Here is a 12,024-nt window from a genome sequence, read left to right as displayed (position 1 = left end):
CTCAATACTGTGTCCCTCTCCATCTACTCTCCTACATCTCTCCTCCTTCTTCAGAGAAACTGATAGAAAAAGTGCTCTATCATTTTTCAAAGGCCAACTCATAAAAGGTGATCTCCAACTCATACACTTTGATTCATTCTTCCACTACTACAGTTGAGAGTCTGACACACACATACACACACACTGAAATTGCTCTGAGAAAGGCTGACAATGTTTCTCTGATGCCAAATCCAATGTGATGTGTCACTGAAAATTATAAACTTGACAGCATGTTAGACTATTTTTTTTAAAGAGAGAGAGAAAGAATGTGCACACATCAGGGAGGGGCAGAGGGAGAGAGAATCTTAAGCAGTCTCAACGCTCAGCATGGAGTCCAACGCAGGGCTCAATCTCATGACCATGAGATCATGAGCTGAGCTGAAATTAAGAGTTTGATGCTTAACTGACTGAAGCACCCAGGCACCCTGAACCCTCTCTCTTCTTGAAATGTTCTGTTCCTTAGGATTTTATGACATCACACTCCATTTATTTTCTTCCTTCCTCTTTGAGGAGTCCCTCTGAAGGCACCTTCCCTCTCCTTGTCCTCTCAATAATGGTATTTTTCAGGACTCCAATTTTGGCCTTCTCATCTGTCTACTTGCAAGCTGATTTCACTGCCTCCTGGAATGATGAGGATTCCTAAATTTCTATCTTTAATCTGGTTTCATTCTTGAACTCCAGATGACCACTCTTCAGCCCAATGCCTGTATATCTTCACCTGAACTTCCTACAAACATCTCGATTCAACACATCCCAAACTAAACTCATGATTTTCTTCTCCAAACCTGGTATTCCTCCTGCTTCCCTATGCCCACATCATGCAAATTAAAACTCCATTTTTACATTTAGGAATGTGGTTTTTTGGATCCCAGGGAACACATGTACATACATACCTCAAAATCTTTGGTGGGCTTACTCAAAAGTATTTCAAGTGTTTTAAAGCGGCCCAGAAAAGAAAGGAATCTCTTTCCCTTTACCTCTATCTAAAAACAGACTCCTTTTTGTTTTATTTTGGTTTGGTTTGGTTTTCCCAAGAAGTTTATTTGGGCAGACCTGGGGACAGGGAGGCTCTGCATCTACAAGAAGGTGTTGGGCCTCTTGGTGGTGAAGCATAGCTTGTGCTGGCAACGTAGGACCCACGTGGGGCTGCAGGAACTTAATCTTACTGTCATCAAACTGCTTGACTGCTAGCTGGCAGCACTTGCTGGCTATAATCTCTTCCATCTTCATGATCTGGATGGAGACGACCCAGTGGGCAGTGCCAGGTGCCCCATCTTGGCAGCACCAGGTAACAGTGACTGCAGGGGTCAGGTCTGGGTACTCCCAGTATGTGTTGTGGATGCCACTGAGGGAGTCATAATGAAGCCAGATGCCAAAGGGGATTTCTAGAACACCTGTCCAAGGAAGACAATTTCCCCTCAAGATTTCTTCAGCTTCTCCAGCGGAGACAAAAAGTACCAGAAGCAGGACTTAGCTACAACATGATTAGGTGCAAAGATTCACATGTGATAGAGAGAAGGAGTGCAGCATTTGAGTGTGGGCAGGCAGTATCCCACCACCGTGTACTCTCGCAGTGTGCCCAACGCCTTCATGGCGCACTCTCCATGCTCGCCGCCACCCAAGCTCAGCTCCCTTTTTAATGAGACCTACCTTTTTACTGCAACACTCACTCCCACTTCCTCTAAGAAGGCTTCCCTGAGACCCTGAGAACAAGTTGAAATGTCTCTCCTCCATGCTCTCAGAGTTCTCTGTTTCAACCACTGCATTGTTAAATATCTTAGTAATTTAGTATCCTTACTGCCAGTTAACAGAACTTTCTCCCTCACCAGAATTTGAGGTCCTAAGAACTCTGTTTTAGTGATCTTAGTAAGTTCCAGTGCCTGACATACACTAATGATCAATAATATTGGCAGAATAAATGAATGGCAAATATTACTAATAAACATGAACTAGGCAAGAGAGTAGAGGGTTTGAGTCAGAGGCCTAGCATGTTATCTCTGATTCTAACCATGTCTCACCATGTAACTTTGAGCAAGTCCCTTCACTCCATAAGCCTACGTGTCTGAATCTTTCAAGGAAATCAGAACAGCAGTATCACCTCCCTCACAAGCCTTTTGACACGTAAAGTGAAGTCCATACTATTTCTTAATATGTAACAGGTTCTAAAACACTCTTTGGTGACTCTCCTGGGGGTGAATAGAAGATAATGCAGCTGGGGAGGAAGGAGAGAGAGGAAACTTACAAAGGTTTACTTATGATTCAAGTTCACATGTCTCCATTTTAAAAATGAAAACTGTCAAGACAATATGAATAATCTAAAACATGGTTGGCTAATTATATGTATATATATTTAATGCATATAATAACTAGGGATTAGTGGGGCACCAGTAGGAGGAGGCACCTTAGTAGAAATATGGAGAAAATGTCTTTTCAGACATTTGTGGAGGCTAAGCTTTTTCAAGAGGTGGGAAGAAGGCTTAAAGACCTTGGGCATTATAATTTGTTTTCCTCCTGATAAAGTAATGATGCTATAATTAATCCAAATGGAATGAAAATGGTTAAAGTCACCAAGCAGCTCAGCATTCATTAGGGATTCAGGCTAAGGCAATGCACAAGCACTAATATTAACTATGGTCCTTAGCCTTTGGAGTTGGTAAGATGAACCCAGCCAGCTTCCTGCAGACCAAACACTTATACTAATTGAATAGAAACTTTCTGGGAAAAGAAAAAGAGGCAGCCAAATCTAAGAGACCTGTCAACTCCAGGGTCATCAGTGAAGTGATAACCAGAAAAGAGCTGAAATCAAAGGCTGTCTCTGCCTCCCCCTGCACACACTGTTCAGTGGGAGCCCATGGTGGTCACAGTTCCTTTAACAATATTTATAATGAAGGAACAACGTTGGAGATGTCAACCTTGATTATTCATAAAGCTTCCTCCTGCTCAGATCCACCCTGAGGCTAACAGTAAAAGTACCTGATTCCCAATTCTCAAACACAAAAGCATACAGAGCTTGAAAGAGGAGCTGACTAATAAAGTTTGCATATCCCTAAGAAAAAGAGCATACAAGGAAGAAGAAAAGGAATGGCAAGATTAAACAAAAACAGTAAGCTTGGATGGGAAATGATAAAAATTTTAAAAGGCAAGAACTTAAATCTGTTTTCTTTTACTTTTTTTTCTAATGTCCTTGTTCATTTACATTTCAGTATAAGCCATTTGGAGAGAACAGCTGTTTCATCTCTGGACTAGAAAGCTGAGGTGCTTTGAATACTTACTGTGGGAGCATAATGTTGCTAAACTCTGTTCTGCAGAGTGGTCTAGTGGCTTTAAACTGAGAGAAATGGCAGAGGAAAGCCTTCATTGCTGGTTCTATTAGACAAGGAGGTAAACAAAGCAGAGGCTTTGGGGACTCGCTTAGGCAGACTACACAGAGGAAGAGTCCAAGCCAGATCTGGAGTTCACATCCAGGCTCTCCTGTCCCCTCATTCTATGACCTAGTTATTCACTTAAGCATTCTTTCTCATTTATCAGTTTCTTCATTTGTAAAATTGAAATAATAATATTACCTTCCTCCTAGGGTTACTGAGAACTTTTAATTAAATAAGGAAAATAAAGCCCAGAGTTGGGATTATATTAGGTACTTAATAAATGTCACTTACTTGCTGTTATTACCAATCCTGACAAGGTATGTCAAATAGAAATTAAACTGTTTACCTTTGGATTTGGTGGTTTTAATAGAGATATGGTTTGAGCTTATGGTAATAATTGATGCTGATTACAAAATATCCTAGCTCTCCTCTCCTGGCACATGCTAGACTAGGAGTATACTTCCTGGCCCTCTGTGGTTGGATGGGGTCACGTGACTAGTCTAGCCATAGTTGTGAAAGGAAGTGCCGTATGTCACTTTGAGGCCAGAGTATTTAACTATCAGTATAAAACCTTCCAGAACTCTTGTCCTATGGCCATGATAGTTGCAAATCTTCCAAATCATATCTATTCCATCTACCTGGGCTCTGAGGTGCACTTGACTTTTAGCTGATTTAAGATATTTTGGCAGTTCTGGAAACTCTAGGTTAGTAGTAGTTCTTCAAATATTGGTTCTGCCCCATTATCTCTTTTTCTTTTAAAGTTTACTTATTTACTTTGAGAGAGAAAAGAGAACGCGCGTGCAAGAGTGTGCACACGTGAATGGGGGAAGGGCAGAGAGAGAATTCCAAGCAGGCTCTGCACTGTCAGCACAGAGCCTTACAGAGGGCTCGAACTCGCGAACTGTGAGATTATGACCCGAGCCGAAACCAAGAGTCAGTCACCTAACAGAATGAACCACCCAGGCACCACTGCCCCATTATATCTCTTGCAAGTGACCACAAAAGACATGTATAGAGGTATTCTTGCAGCAATTATTATATTTAAAAATTAAAAACAATCTCAAGATTCATCAGTAAGAATATCATTTGAATTATATTCTTTCAGTGAAGTATTACATAGTTAAAATACGAAATATTATATAATAGTTAATATACTGAACCCACCATATATAAATAGACAAACCATAGACTAATCACAAAACCTAATAGCAATTAAAAAAAATATATACCTTTTTGTAAATGCTTTCATGTAAATGTATACAGAAATGCTACATATGTTTAGAGACACATAAACATGTAGTTAGAAGTATAAAAAGTATGCATAAGATTGGTCAATAGAAAACCAGAATACAGAGGTTCTTTTTATTTTTTCAATGTTTATTTCTGAGAGAGGGAGACAGAAATAGAGTGTGAGCAGGGGAGGGGCAGAGAGAGAGGGAGACACAGAATCTGAAGCAGGCTCCAGGCTCTGTCAGCACAGAACCCAACACGGGGCTCAAACCCATCAACTATGAGATCATGACCTGAGCCAGTCAGACGCTTTACCCAAATGAGCCACCCAGGTGTTCCTAGAGGTTGCTTCTGAGGGAAAATGAGGAATTGGGCTCAGTGATGAGTATTAACTCTAAATATAACGTCATACTACTTTTTTTAAAAATGCAAAGAAATATGAAACAATACCATAAAAACTGTAATTATGTATGTTTAAAATGTCTTCTAATTTTTTAAGTAAGTGTGATACAATAAGCATATAAGGGTACATGCCAAGGCATGTTTCTGCTAAATAACAAAGTTCATAATCTTCTTTAAAAAGATATTTATTGGGGCACCTGCGTGGCTCAGTGGGTTGAGCGTCCGACTTCAGCTCAGGTCGTGATCGCACAGTTCGTGAGTTCGAGCCCCGTGCTGGACTCTGTGCTGACAGCTCAGAGCCTGGAGCCTATTTCGGATTCTGTGTCTCCCTCTCTCTCTGCCCCTCCCCTGCCCATGCTCTGTCTCTCTCTGTCTCTCTCTAAAATATAAACATAAAAAAAAAATGTTTTTAAGATACTTATTATTTAGGTCCAGTCACTACAGAGATCCAAAACTACAGTAGGCTGACAAGACACAAGTTTGTCTTCTATGATCACAGTCTAAGATCCAGTGGTCCAGAGCTAGTGGCACTGCTCTGCCCATTCTCAGCCCAGGGTTTCCACCTCTCGGTACAAGATAGATACTCTAACACTCTCCATCATATCTACAGAACAGCCAATGGGAGAGGAAGAAAATGTCAAGAACAGAGTGCTTTATTCTTGTCATGGAACAACATTAAATTGCCATGAACTTTAATGCAGGACTACATCTTGTATGGAAATTTGAGAAATGTAGTCTCTGGCTGGGAAGCCATGTGTCTAGCTAACCTTTGCAGTTCTATTATTAAAGGAAGAAGAGAAGAATGGATGTAGCTCACCACTAGCCACCTGTGCCACAGGATGGACTACACAGAGCCACAACAGAGGTACGGTAAGAGCATTTGCATAATGGGAAATTTGTCCTTCCGTCTTTAGGGGATCCAACCCCGCAAACAGTCCCTGCTAAATCTTTCTTTCCATAGCTTCCTAATTCTAGTCTTACTCAGTTGTTCTTCATTCTCCAAGCAGAGTTTGTGGAGATTCAAAGATAGAATGACACAGACCCTGCCTACAAAAAACAAAACACCATTTTGATGTCTATGATCAGCATTAAAATTGCAGCATGCATGGTTTAATTTGAAAGGGAGGATCTTAATCTCATGGGAGGATCCATGAGTCAGCCAGGGGAGTCTACGAAGACTTCGTTATAAAGTCTCTCCAGGCTTCACAGAGAATGTGGCTCTGGAATTAAGACTTGGAGGTTGAATAGGGAGCTGTTAGGGAGACAAACGAGGTTCTGACCAGGAGGAAATAAGATATGCAAACGTAAGAGAATGAGAAACTTAATACATTCAGGAAAACAAAGATGTTCCACGTGCCTGTAAATTTACAAGGCAATGAGCCAAAGATGAAGCTGGTATGTTAGATGAGATCAGATCATGGTGAATCTTTCATTCATAAGGAGGAGCTCAGATTTCATCTTGCATATACAGAGGGAGCCACTAACAAATTTTGAACAAGGAAGGAAAAGGGGTTTATATTCAATTTCTTAGAGGACTCTGAAATCAATGTGGAGGATGGATCAGGATAGAGAGAAATCTACTAATAGTTAATAAAGGCAGAGGAGACGGTTCTAGGGGACAGGAAGAGTCCAAGTCATGACGTATTTGAAGTCCCAGTAAATACTGGGACATAGTTGGACACACTGGAAGCTCAGGAAAGAGGTTCTGGCGTCCACGGTGTGCCACTCTTTTAGTTTGCAGTTTCTCAACTGATAAAACACTAAGCCCCAACACTCAATTCATGCTTCTCATTTCATGGTGGCTGGTCTACCACTCTGTGACAGTCAATAATTCTAGTCTTCTGTGATCACAGTCTAAGATCCAGTGGTCCAGAGCTAGTGGCACTGCTCTGCCCATCCAGCTTGTGCTTCCCCTCACCCTAGTTAACTGGCCCCCTCCTTATACAGCATTGACGATGGCACAGGGCTGGGAATTCAAATCTAGTTAAACACTTTACTAATGGAGCAATGTCAGCCTGAAGCGAGACCTCTGGAATGTGTACCCAGCTCTGCATTTGGCCCTGTCATGATTAGCAGTTTTATAAGACAAGATGAAGGCAGGCAAGACATCTTTAACCAATTTCCAAATGACATAAAGACAACAGAGTTATGTTTGTGGATGTCAGCAGGAGAATCCAGGGAGAACTAAGTATGCTAAAACCAACAAAATAAAATGGACAAACATGGAAAAGCCTGTGAAATAAAGTTGTTCAAATAAATAAACTGCGAAAGTAAACTCATGGGGAAATACTGTTAAAGGTGTCTGCTACCCAGAATACTTAATTCTTATAAAACACTCTGGAAAACTTAATTCAGAACACAAAGACCACAGTTTCCTAGTGCTCAGTCAGCAAAACGAACCTGAATCCCCTTTCCAGGGAGATGGCTACACTTTAAATCAAATAGTCCATAATCTTCCTAGTTACTGTTCTATTTTACAGGGACTTCCACATTCACTCACCCTGTATTCTCAGGACACATAGTTACATTTCTCTGCAAATGCCTTTCTATGGGGCACCTGGGTGGCTCAGTCAGTTATTCAGCTCAGGTCATGATCTCATGGTTTGAGACTGAGCCCTGTGACAGGCTCTGCACTGACAGCACAGGACCTGCTTGGGATTTTCTCTCTGCCCCTCCCCTGCTCATACCCTCTCTTTCTCTCTTAAAATAAACAAACATTTTTTTAAAAAAAAAGAAAGAACTGCTGCTATTTCATGTACCTGTTAATTTATGTATTTTTAAACTACTAATCAAGACTCAATGCAGTATCCAGACTATAATTTATCATCCTTATCTGAACACCCTTAGAGCACACTGTACTTCCTCAAAATTTCATCACCATTGTCATTCATTATTTCAGTAATTTTCAATATTTATAACTCCATGTCTGATTCCTTGCTCTATCTCCAGAGCCACATACAGTGCCGGCACTTAGTAGGGGCGGAAAAATTATTTATATAGGGAGTGAATAAATGAATGAAAAAATAAATGACAAACACCCAGCAAGAACAGTAACGTGTTTTACTAACACAACATAATGTCAAGTATCTTTCTTGTCTAAATTTTTCAGGATGGGAAACTGAATTCTTTTGGTCACTAATTGGTCATAATCACTAGTGTCCATATTGACAGCTGTTTCTAGTGAATTAAGCTATATACCTCTAGGCACCTGCAATAAATGGCTTGCCTATCAAAGTTGCCAAAAAAATATGTAATATCGTCACATTCCCTCCTACAATGCAAATTCTCCTTGTATAAAATAGATATTCCAGGGAGAAAAACTTAGCTCCTGATTTCTTTCTCCTTATACTTAAGGCATGAAAAAATGACTATTTGTTATACAAGGCCTGATTTAGCTATGAATAGGATGAAAGGTGAAAATAGAGAGGGTCAGGAGGTAATTCAGAGAATGCAGACAGAATATAGGTGAAGCTAATTGCATCAATTCTCTTTGAAGCAGCTCCTATTTTATTACAGATACCACAGGCAGCTGGTGATTTTGTTCTGCTGTTACACTCAACTACAGCAATCAAAAATTCTTTCTGCTGAACTTTCATTGAGGATTCCGCATAGTGTAAGTGTGGGCCATTTTATTTTCACAGTGGTCTAATTAAGGTGTTTCCTTTCACATTTGTTCTGTCAACTGTACCATAAAAAGCTACCATTTAAAAATTTTGCAATCAATTCTACTGCCCTAATAGGAGGAAAATATGATTTAGAAATTAATGTCATGCAGGATTGATGAACAAGTTGTCAGCAACCTATTTCAAAATTCATTTTATAGAAAACAACCTGGGTGCTTGCCTACTGAGAGATTAAAAAGAGAATTTCTCCACCAATTAGCTAAATTTCATAATTCTTAAAAGGCCAAAATTTTAGCTCTCCACCACCACTATTCAGCAGATCCAACAAATGATTTCAGAAGATAACCAATTCTTCCCCTACAGACTGACATGGGCAGAGAGAAAGGAGCTGTTCTACCCTCAGGAGGATTAACTCACTAATTGAGCATCCAAAGCTTCACATAACATCCAACATCAAGCAAGTATCCCAGCTACTGCCACTCTTGGCAACATAAAGGGAGGACTACCTTACTTTCACTGTACAGTTAGTTTAGCATACCTTTCGTGTTTTGTTCTGTTACAAATATGGAAGTTGATTACTCTGTCAATTTTTTTAACAACAATTTTTTTTAATTCATTTTTGTTAATTCATTTCACATTTGGGTTACTTTAATTCTTGATTTGTGAGAAAACAAAATTTTCAATATCATTGCAGTTGATTTTTGGTTTTAAAAACTCTCCCTCACTTCTTATTTTCCTCTTAAAACATCTTTTTCCAAAAAAATTTTTTAATTTGTCTTATGTTAACAAGTAGAAACCATATTCCTAAGTAGATGGGCAGCAAGGAAAGTAGGTAAATCTTCCTCCATTATGTAAGTGCTAGAAAGCAGAGTTGTCAAGTGTTTCACTGCTAGGGCAGGTCTGAATAGCCATAAACACTCAAGACAGAAAAAAGGATTTCAGGGGCCTCTGGGTGGCTCAGTCAGTTAAGCTCAGGTCATGATCTCATGGTTCCTGAGTTTGAGCCCTGTGTCGGGCTCTGTGCTGACAGCTCAGAGCCTGGAGCCTGCTTCGGATCTTGTGTCTCCCTCTCTGCCCCTCCTCTGCTCCTGCTTTGTCTCTCTCAAAAATAAACATTAAAAATTAAAAAAAATATATATTTCAGTTTGATTTTTCTATAAGAACCTGTCAGAATAATCCAATATTAGGAAACTATACAAAGTTCTCAGTTATCACTCAAAAATAAAGTCCCAACCACAACCTAGAAAGGCAGACTTTTTTTTCCTTAAAGAAACATATTATGTGGGGGCACCTGGCTGGCTCAGTCAGAAGAGCACCAACTGTTGATCTCAGGGTCATGAGTTCAAGCCCCACATTGAACATGGAGCCTCCTCAAAAATAAACAAATAAAATAAAGTGGAGATAAGCTATACTGGGATGGAAGAGAAAACAAGAATTTAGATTCCTTTTGACATCCATGATGACCTAGACGCTGAAGGATGCTCTTTGACATTTTTAATCCCAGTTCCCTAGAAGCAAAATACATAAGTATTCATAGGAGAAAACAAAGAAAGGGAATAAAAACAATCATTTCATCCCAACACTATTATCCTAAGCCATAAAATGGCTAGTCAGGAGGCAATCCACATTTTAACCACTTTTGGCAACAGATGGTTCTAAATGTGACTAATTTTCCTCAACATTTAACAGCAACATCAGAAATTAAACATGTTACAGAAACCATTAGGTTCCGTCCCACCATCAGTGTTGTCTGTTAGGAAAATCATATCCCATTAACGTATTTACATTAATTGAAGGAAGAAGCCTGAAGGAAAGAAAAGAATTAGCTATCACTAAACATTCTAAAGTAAAGGCTAGGCTCTTCCTTTTCCAATTCAAACCCAATACGTGCTTGCTGACCCCACTTCCTGTTTGACCAAGAAGGTTGGTGGATCATGTTGGGGTTTTAAAATAAGTTTTTGTAGCTAGAATCCTGATCCATTCCAAGAAGCTAGAATTCCACCTCAGGTGAATAAAATATCCTGCTTATAAATGTCTTGGTCTATTAAATATTAAGAAGGCTTGAAGCAGCAATTCCATCTCCAATCCTGGTTTTGTCTGAACCTACAGCAAACAGTTGAGGAAGAATGCAGATTTACACACGGAAAGAACTCCTCCTAGTGGCTCGCTCAGCCACGTTTCAATGTACAAGCCTAGGCAAGTATTGACTTTGCTGACCTTTCTCGACTAGACAGCCTGCGTGAAAATCATTTTCCCAAAGCCCTTTCTTCTGCTGTAGGACTTTGGATTCCACAAGAATGTGAAGCATTTATAAAGGCTTTTTCTGAAAACCTTTTCGCCAAAGATATCATTATTATCTCCTGTCCTTCCTTCTTAAGAGATATATTAAAGATGCTCTATGAGTAAGGAAATATATGAATATCATATTATCACCTCAAAACGTCAATCTCAAAATGAGCAAAGGAACTATGGTGTCACCAACCACTCTCAACAAGAAGTCCTTCAAGCGGCCCTGGGTGGCTCATTCGGTTAAGCATCCAACTCTTGATTTCAGCTCAGGTCATGATCTCACAGCTCCTGAGTTTGAGCCCCACATCAGGCTCTGTGCTGACAGCACATACCCTGTTTGGGATTCTGTCTGTCTCTCTCTCTCTCTCTCTCTGCCCCTCCCTCACTCATGTTTGTTTTCTCTCTCTCTCCCCCCCCCAACTTCTTCCCTTCTTCCCTCCCTCAAAAATAACATTTAAAAAAAGAAGTTCTTCAAGAAAGGACCACAGAAATACAAACAATTGTAAGAGAATATTATGAAAAAACTATATGCCAACAAATTGGGCAACTCAGAAGAAATGGATAAACCCCTAGAAACATCAACTACCAAAACTGAAACAGGAAGAAATAGAAAATTTGAACAGACTGATAGACAGCAAAGAAGTTGAGTCAGTAATCAAAAAACTGCCAACAAACAAAGGCCCAGGACCAGATGGCTTTACAGGCAAATTCTACAGTTAATACCTATTCTTCTTCAACTATTCCAGAAAATAGAAAAGGAAGGCAAACTTCCAAATTTATTCCATGAGGCCAGCATTACCCTAACACCAAAACCGGATAAAAACACTACTAAACAAGAGAATTACAGGCCAGTATATCTGATGAACAAAGATGCAAAAATTCTCAACAAAATACTAGCCAAATGAAACCAACAATACATTAAAATTCATTTACCATGACCAAGTGGGATTTATTCCTGGAATGCCAGGGTGGTTCAATATTCACAAATTAATGTGATATATCACATCAATAAGCAAAAGGGTAAGAACCATATGATCATTTCAACAGATGCAGAAAAAGCACTTGACAAAGTATAC

The 12,024-nt window shown here is 39.7% G+C and overlaps 1 pseudogene; it reads right to left on the bottom strand.

Annotated features, from left to right (window-relative positions):
• Window positions 1-1,115: 1,115 nt before the first annotated feature.
• Window positions 1,116-1,631, bottom strand: LOC122222539 (annotated as a pseudogene).
• Between the last annotated feature and the right edge of the window lie 10,393 nt (window positions 1,632-12,024).

Source organism: Panthera leo, chromosome B3 (genome assembly GCF_018350215.1).
Source record: "Panthera leo isolate Ple1 chromosome B3, P.leo_Ple1_pat1.1, whole genome shotgun sequence".
In the NCBI taxonomy this organism is placed as follows: Eukaryota; Metazoa; Chordata; class Mammalia; order Carnivora; family Felidae; genus Panthera; species Panthera leo.
This window is presented reverse-complemented; position numbering and strand designations above follow the sequence as displayed.